Raw genomic sequence first — 9,165 nt, forward strand, 5'->3', positions numbered from 1 at the left:
AAACACTTTGTGAGCTAGCATTTCACCTGAATGCTAGCACAACAGCCTGGGGAGTGGGGTAAGATCCTCAAGGCATTAAGATCCTCCCACCACAGAGGGGGAAACTGAGATCCTTTCCTGCACTCAGCAAATATGTACTGAGCACCTACCTACTTGGTGCCAGGCTCTGTGCTGGGCACGGGGAAATCGGACAAGAAGGCTTGGGCCACCTGCTTGCCCCAGGTACTCTGGAAGCTGCAGGTGGATGAGGACTGTTTTGCATCCAACATGCTACATAAATGAGGATGTGTCACGATAGCATCCCTTTGGGGAGGCACACTCCTTGGCAGTCATGGGGCACACTCAGTGCCAGGAGCAGTGCTGGGCACTTAAGGAACATTGTCTCATTTACTTATCCAAGGCAGACACCAGTGACTCCATTTTCTAGCTTCAAGAACCAGAGCTCAAAGCGCTGAGGTGACTGGCTTGGAGACCCCCAGCTGGGAAGAGGCCAAGCCCACATGTATGCCCAGGACTTGTGTTCTTTTCACCCTCCCAGGGCCACATATCCTGGCCAGGTATGGTTCAATGAGGAGCTGTCAAGTGGTGAGCTCAGGAAGGAACGGGCACAGCAGAGCTAAGCCCAACCCAGAATCCCCAATTCCTCCTGTGCCGCAGGGGTGAGGGGCAGGGCTAGAGCCTCTCCTCCCAGAATCTGATCCCTTCCTCAGACAGCCCCTCCCACACCTGTCCCCCCGTGGACTTGGTCCCACTGCGAAGCCTCCTCCGAAGGTCCATGGCCACCCCCAGCTAATGTAAGGGGGGGCCTCTGTTTCATCCACTGTAAGCTGGGCCAGAGGGAGGGACTCTCCTCTGAAGCTGAGAAGCAGAATGATCCCAGGCAGAGCGGTAGGATGGGCAACCCTGAGCCTCAGGCTCCCCCCATCTCACATGGGGGCAGTGGGGACTGCACGGGGCTCTCATGGGGCCTCGAGAGGCCACAAGATAGGGACCTACCCGGGAGCTGCTGCCACGAACTGGCCCCTAGTGTGTATTGTGGTGAATGTGGCCCTCCCGGGGCCACTGAGGATTAAAGAGAGAGATGAAGTATGCCAAGGCAGACATCAGTGCTATTATTTTCACATTCCTTAGTGCCTGGCCACAGCAGGTACTCAGGGGACCTTGTGGCCCCAACCACAGGTAGACAGGGTCAGTGCTGGATAGGGTTCTGGAGGCTGCTCTCCTCAGTTTCTGGACTGGCCGGAGCGAGCTGGGGGGCTCAGGGAGGGGGCAGTGCTTGGCCTATGATGACCTACCCAGTGAAGCAGAGCCGGCTGTAATGAAGTGGGTTAGCCCCAGGCTGGCACTGATTTCACGTCTCGGTGGCCACTTCCCAGCTGGTAAATGTCACTGGAGAGAAGAGCCGTGGCACCTGGCATGGGCCCAGTCGAGGGTAGGGGCAAGCAGGCTGCCAGAGGGGGCTGGGGATGCCCGTGGAATGCTGATGCTGGCTCAGGGTTCCCAGACACTCCAGACTCCCTCCACCCCCAAGTCCCAAGGGGTTGTGCCAGCCAGCTGCAGCTGTCACCCACTCAGGGACATTTGCAACCACCAGCTCCTCTCCAGCTGTCAATCCACAAGGACCTGAGCCCCAGTTGCTGGGAGGTCTCCCCACATCATGGGCCACCTCCCACCCCTCTCTTCATTGGGGTAAGCTCAGGGTGGTCTGGAGGGAGGCACAGCTGCCCAGGGCACACAGGTGGGAGGCCGAGCTCTGGGAGATCCCCTCCTGGCCCACGACAGCCCCTGCTGCCCTGAGCTGTCTCCTTTGATAACTGAGTCCGGAACAAGCTAATAGTAAATAGGTATAACGGCACAGTGGCCGGCTTTGTTTAATAAACTCTCACTGCAGCAGGCACTGGCTCAGAACCTGGTATCTGTGATCTCATTCATTCCCCTGTGATGACCCTGTGGTCAGTGGGAACTGATTCCATCATGCAGGGGAGGAGCTTGAGGGAAGAGAGACCAAGACCAAGCCCTCTCCTCCAGGCCCCCACCCCTACTCCAGCTCTGCTGTGCCACCAANTATGCAGGGGAGGAGCTTGAGGGAAGAGAGACCAAGCCCTCTCCTCCAGGCCCCCACCCCTACTCCAGCTCTGCTGTGCCACCAACAGTCCTCAAGGGACCTTCTCTCTGCTCAGCTCCCCGCCCCAGGGGAGATGGAGCCTGGCCCGCCCTGCATCTGCCTCCCCTCCCCCAACTCCTGGGATTACCAGGAAGCAGGAGGCAGGTGGGGGGTAGTCTCGGGTGTGTGGCCATTCCACTGCTCATCTTGGACTCTCAGCAGCCCTCAGCCTTCAAATCCAGGCCCATGAGCGCTGTGGAGAGGGAGACAGGGTACACATCCCTTCTAGGTCTGGGCTTGGGTAGGAGTTGGGCCTCCTGAAAGACTAGAAAGCAAGAAGGGCCGAGGGCAGGTGTGTCACCCCTCATTGTTCCCTCCCCCATGCCCTCTTTCTCTCCTTCTAGAACCTCCTTCTGAAGACCAAGATCTACCCAATCCACCCAACCTAGACTCAACACCTCCTAGGTGTAACCACCCTAAATGGCATGGATGAACTACTGGCTGACAGGATGTGAGGGTGGCTGATGCCAGTCCTGCTGCCGGAGGGTCTGGAGCAGTACCCCTGGGGCAGACAGACGGCAGCCCCTGAGTCAGGCCTGCCTATATGCTGGCTTTCACAGAGTGACTGCCAGGCCCCTCAGCCCTGTGGGAGCCATCCCCAAGTTACCTGCATCTCCTGACCCCCTTCCCTGCCCAAGGAGTTCCTGGAGGCAGGTCATGTCTATGCAATCACTGCCTTACCAGGTCTCTCCACAGCAGGGATAGGCCATAGCAGAGATTGGCAAATGGGGGTCCTGGGTTTGGGCTGGGGAGGAGGCTGTCCGGGGAGCGGGGTGGCCCCTTGGAGCAGCGGCCAGCTCACAGGCCTGCCTTGTTGGGAAAAGATGCTCCCCCTTCTCGCATTTGCTGGGATGTTCCTACGTGGGGCGGGGAGCCCTGGCATCCCCAGCCGCTCTCCCCCTTCCACGGGAAAGAGGAGGGAGGAGAGAAAAGCCGTATTAATAAAAGAATAGGATACTGCGACTAACTCCACAGCGTGTGCAGCTCAGAATAGCAATGTGCTTTCTCAAGGCAAACAGAACTCCCCAGGTGTTAATGCAAATTCACTCCAGTTAAGATGAAAGAGGGTTGTTTCCCCCTTTGCCGGCTAATATGAAGGACTTAATAGATTCAGCTTCAGGAACTTCAGGCTGGGAGCAGGAGGCTGGGGGAGGAATGTAGGCGTGGGCAAAGAAGAGAGGTCCCCGTGGGCTCCTGGCTTCGGGCAGAGCAGCAGTCACACTGCGACCTCATCCTCTTCCTGGGGCCGACAGGAATTGGCACGCTGCTCCAGAGGACACAGTGGGAAAGCCCAGGATGGCAATGCCAGCCCCCTGTCCTGGTGCCCATGACCTGCCCTTCACATTAACTTGGTGCTGACGCCACCATTGCTGCTCCATCATTAGTGCCAGGGGACTATGGGGCTAAGAGAAAGGACAGGCAAGGGGACAGGTTGTCTGTGCAGGGCACCTGGTTCTAGTCCAAGTCTTGGCCAGGGGCCATGGCTGCTGGGCTCCCTGCGGGGTGAAACTGGTTTGACAGGGCCTGGGGAGATCAGCCTGAGGAATTCCTTCAGAAACATGATATTTGAGGGGCGCCTGGGTGGTTTAGTCAGTAAAGCATTTGACTCTTAATTTCTGCTCAGGTCATGATCTCGTGGTTTATGAGTTCAAGCCCCACATTGGGCTCCATGCTGACAATGCAAAGCCTGCTAGAGATTCTCTCTCTCCCTTTCTCTCTGCCCCTTCCCCACTCATTCTCTCTCTCTCTCTCTCTCTTTCAAAATAAGTAAATAAACTTAAAAAAAAATAGAAACATGATATTGGGAGACTATTGGAACAAGAAAGGGCCCCAGGGTTCCTCTGGTCCAAATCTGACCTTTTATAGCCTAGTACTTGGAAGCCCAGAAAGTGAAGGGTCTTACTCAAGACCACACAGCTGCAAGCAGACAACCTCTGAGGGACCAGACCCCAAGGCCTGCTCTCCTGAAGTGTAGGCCGGGAGCCTGATGGTCTTCTGTGGGACATTGTCTGGGTGGCTCTGCCAGCCACAGGCCCCTTCAACCCGTGGAGTGGGTGCCCTTCTCCAGTCCGGAGTCCCTGGGTTAAGCTGCCTATCCCACATCAAACGATTTGGCACACCTATTTCCCCCAGAATTATCCTCCTTTGAAAGCTGCCCTGGGTCCCAGCTGGGCCAGTCCAGGGAGGCAGGGGGGTGGGGGACACCACAGACCGCACTGGGCCGGCCTGTGGCAGGGGCCTTGGAAGGTGTCTCTGGGCTCAGCTGGGGACAAAGGGAGTCTTCAGGGAGATCCGGGGGACACTGAGTGGGAGCAAGGCTGCCCCCACTGATCTACTTCACTCCTCTGAATTTCACTCGTCTCTCAGGGCAAATGGCACAGCAGGTGCCCGTAAGGAGACACCTCCGCTGCCTTCTTCCCTTTTGTTTACTGACTTAATTCCTTCAGATCAAAGACTGCCCCTTCCTCCCCTAGCAGGCGGGCGGGGGAATTACATTATTTATATTGGAAATGGGCAAGACTCCATGGGGACTTCTTCCTTATGCCTGATAAGAGAAAATTAGGTCACTGCCATGCCTCCTTGGTATCTGTGGTTGGGTTTTTACAGCCCAGGCACCCACAGGCTCGGCAGGAGCCCCAGGTGCAGAGCCAGCGCTGCCCACCCAGCCCCTCTCCCACCCTGAGCCTCCAGTAAATTATTGACCGGAGCAGCAGGTATTAATGTGACAAAACCAGAACATCCTTCCCATGCAGCCCCGGCCTGGGCTATCTATCATCTCCGGGGCTTTGCAGCTGGCACTGGGCAAACACAGCGAGGACAAACAGGCCACATGCAGGTTCATTAAGCTCCCGGTGCAGGTGGTGGGATGGGGCCCACGTGGGGGCCGCCCGTGGGCTTGACCCTTCTGAGCCAGGGCTTCCTCCGGGTCACCGCAGCTCTTTTCTCTGCTTCCTCCCACGCTGCCCACCCCTACCCACCCCCCAAAGAAGCAGCCAGATAAAGAGCCACCTTCACCAAATGGCACTGTGCTTACAGCTCTCAATCCCCACAAAACCCTTGCCTAGGGTCAGAGGGCTAGCAAGTCGCTGAGGAAGGATTTGAGCCCAGGTCTGCGTTCCAAGTCAGAAAGGACTGAACCCTTCCACTGTGTGGTTTCCTTAGCCTTGTCCACAGCTGAGTGGAAAGAAAAAAAAATTGTTTCTTCATGCGCGCTGTTTCTATTGCTTGTGAATAATGGCGATACTGCGTTGTCTCCTCACCCCGTTTTTCTTAGAAATCAGAGTACTTTTTTACATCTGTTCTTGACGTTATTCTGACAACGTCCCAGAGGTATCCAGAGACATCCTTGTCCACCCTCTTTTCAGAGGGAGAAGCCAAGCATCTGGCCCTGCAGGAACGGGGAGCCAGGAGTGAGGGTGCGGCTTAGCGGAGGGCGAGGCAGGCTCGTGCTGCTCTGACTGCGGCACTCTTCAAGAGATGTCTTGATTTCTTTGGCTCACAGACAACATGCCAGGTGCTTTCCTGGGGCTATCGTCCAGTGAGACAGGCATCAAGTGGGAACCAGGAAAGAACACGGCGAGGGCTCCTCTCCACGGGAGTCAATTCAGGTGCTCGAAGTGCTGATGAAGGGCCTTGAGCTGTCTCCCCATAAGTGAGCTCCGGACTCCCCACCAGAGCCAGACCGTGGCCACAGCAACCTGCCATAAAGCAGCAATGACAGGCTGCCAGGGAGCCCCATCGCTGCCAGAGAGGGGAGAGGAGCCCTTGGTCTCCCCGGCCAAGGCGGCCTGGGCTGCCTGAGGGGAAGACACAGGATATGCAGACGGCTGGACTTTCTCTTCCTCAGACATGCGAGAAATTAGATTCGACACCAATACCTTTCCACCCAGAGTCCTACTGGCTAGGATTCATCCTTCTACGCGGACGGCTCCCTAGATAGGAATGGGAATAGAATAGAAGCCTCTATTCCTCCAAAGGAGAGCCTTGCGGGGTGGGCAGCCCTGGGAACAGGTGTTCAGGCGAGGACCAAACGCAAAGGACCAAATGCTGGCAGAGGTCAGAAGGACCCCGTGGGACCAGGCTACAAACGCTAACATTCAACATGCAGGTCTGGCCAGCAGCTTTGGGTTTACAGCACCGTCAAAACAAACTTAAAAAAAAGCAAGGAACTCAACTGGTCTCCTTGATATCAAAGTACCAGGCAATGTTATTGGTTCTAATTTCACTTAATGGAGACCTCGTGATCTGTATGAACATATTCCTATCTCTCGGCAGTCAGGGGTTGGTTTTAAAGTCAGGTAAAAATATTGTCTGGGCAGCTTCAAATGACCAGTGAATGAAGTACTTTCTCTGGCTCACACATAGGAATTTCCAATCACTGAAAAAGACATAATCTACATTTTCAAAAAAGATTATTTTGAGAGAGAGAGAGAGAGAGAGAGAGCACTCACAAGCATGAGCAGGGGAGGGGCAGAGGAGGAGGGAGAGAGAATCCCAAGCAGGCACCGCACTGACAGCGCAGACCCCGTTGGGGCTTGAACTCACAAACTGTGAGGACACTGAACTGACTGAGCCACCCAGGTGCCCCCATAATCTACCTTTTTAAGAAATGAAGCAGCTTCATATTATTTATCTAATAGTCTAATTAGTTACCAATTCTATAAACTGAAAACTAACAAAATATTGCCTACAAATTTTGCAATTGAAAAAATTTTTTTTTGCTAATGCTTATTATTTTGAAAGGGACAGAGCACAAGCAGAGCAGGGGCAGACAGAATCTGAAGCAGGTTCCAGGCTCTGAGCTGTCAGCACAGAGCCCGATATGGGGCTCAAACCCATTAATGTGATATCATGACCTGAGCTGAAATCAGATGCTTAACCGAGCCACCCAGGTGCCCCAAATTTTGCAATTTTTTAATTTTACAATTTCAAACATATCTTTCCAAAATATATAAAAAACTGTATTTGCCTCCAACTTCTGGAAATTTGTGTGTATTCTGATAGGTTATTTTTGTGATTGGCCTGTACATTGTACAGACCTAAAATGTATTCTGACTCGTGGCAGGCCGCACTATGGTCCCTGAGAAGTCCTGATAACACATTGTGCCACCTGGATCTTTCATTTTAGGCTGCATGACTTGATACAGAATTATCCTATGGTAGTTGTGGTCTTAAAGGATTTTTACTGATTGAAAAAATAGAAACAGAACCAAAAAAAAAAAGCTCCGCAGGAATGCTTCCCAACTTGAAGTGTTGAGAGTTGGGTGACTCTGTGGCAATAGCTGGCCTCATCTGTCCTGCAGACAGTGCCCAGCGCCCTGTTGGCTCTGCAAGGGCCCACCTACCCCCCTCTCCAGAGCCTTGAATGGGGACACCTGGAAGTAGAGGCACCTTGAAGGGTTGCCTGGTCCAGCACTGGAACCCTGTTCAGGGACCGCTCCATGACCCTGAGTGCCCATGGGACGAAGGAAGGGTATTCCTAGGTGAAGGTAGAGCAAAGGGGGCTTGTCATCGGCCTGGAAAAGGTGATCCTTCTGTTACGGAACCAGGCTGCATCGCTGGCTGAGAAACCAAGCAGCACTCGGAGATCTTGGTGGATCGGAGGTTTATTTACATCGATGGGCTCAGAGGAGACAGTCTCTCCAAAGGTCTGAGCCCTGAGCGTAAGCGGGAGGAATAATTTATGGTGTTGTCCCTTCCACATTCATGGCAATTTAGCGCACGGCCAGCAGAACAGGAAGAACCCGGAAGAGGAGTCTCTAAGCCAGGGACTAGAGCTTACGTTAGTCCTGTGCCATCTTATGGTGCGTCACTTTACTTATTTCCCTGACGCTTCTATTACCAGGGTCAAGGGGCTGGAATTGGAATGCTGGGCAGTCAGGGAGGGCACAGGCCCCGTCTCCTCAGAATCCCCAAGAGCTGGCCCTACCACCCAGCCCAGCTTGCCGCCTCAATGACTAGGGCATCAAGCAAACCAAGGAAGCCGGAGACACTTTTGACAGCTTAGAATTTTTATTAAAACAATCATTTAAATTACAACAATCCCCCAGAATAGAAAATAGCCTTCCATGGTCTGGCCCTCACAGGAAGCAAGACTCGGGCCCCAATGGAACAAGTGAGATTTGACATCTCTGAAAACGGATGGAACTTCCCTGGAAGCCCACGAGGGGCCTGCCTGGCCCCAGGGCAGCCGGGAGAGGCTGTCTCCCCGCTGAGGTGGCCCCTCTGGGGCCCTGGCCCTGTCAGAGAGCGATACTTAGTCACTGTCCTGGTTGTCAACCTCTGGATTTGCTGTTCTGATTTGAAAGAGAAAAGAGAGGAAGAGAGAAGCTTGTCCCCAAGATTACAAAACCCAGTCATTTAAGAAGTGTTATGTAATGCCACGGGGCATTGTTTAGCAGGGCCTGGTGGGTACGTGAATAACTGAGCTGATGTCACAGGTCAGGGCACTGCTGGGGCTGAGGTGGGGCCTCAGGCAGGATGAACGAGGTGGTCTCTCTGTGTAGACAGAACAGCTCAGAGCCAACAGCGCAGCCTTACGGAGTGCTGCCAGCTGGGCAGCCCAAGAACCATCAGAGGCGTGTGTAATGAAATCATTGTGGCCGGGGTCATGCCCTCAGTGGCGGCTTCCTGACTTGATAAGCTCCCATGCCCTAAAAATGTTCACTTGAAAAGAACATAGTCACCTGAGCCATGGGCACAAGTCCCTGAACACCAAGCTCCTCTTTAATTCTGTTCCCTTCCACTGAGGAAGGGCCTTTCTGAGGGCCACCACCCTCCCCGCCTCCCTGTCGTTGGGAAGGACGCGCCAGCTCCCGCCTCCAGGGAGAGCTGAAGTGTTCCTGGAGGGGCGAGGCTCTGCTGGCCCTCCTGAGTCGGCTCTCAGGCCTGACGGTGCTCCTGCCACAGCTCAGATGCCAGCTGGCTCCCTCGTGGCCACATGGCTCGGCATTTCCCGGACTTGGAACACACACACAGCAGTTAATTAAAAAAAAAAAAAA

The sequence above is a fragment of the Crocuta crocuta genome, unplaced genomic scaffold, assembly GCF_008692635.1.
Source record: "Crocuta crocuta isolate KB4526 unplaced genomic scaffold, BGI_CrCroc_1.0 scaffold348, whole genome shotgun sequence".
NCBI classification, from domain to species: Eukaryota; Metazoa; Chordata; class Mammalia; order Carnivora; family Hyaenidae; genus Crocuta; species Crocuta crocuta.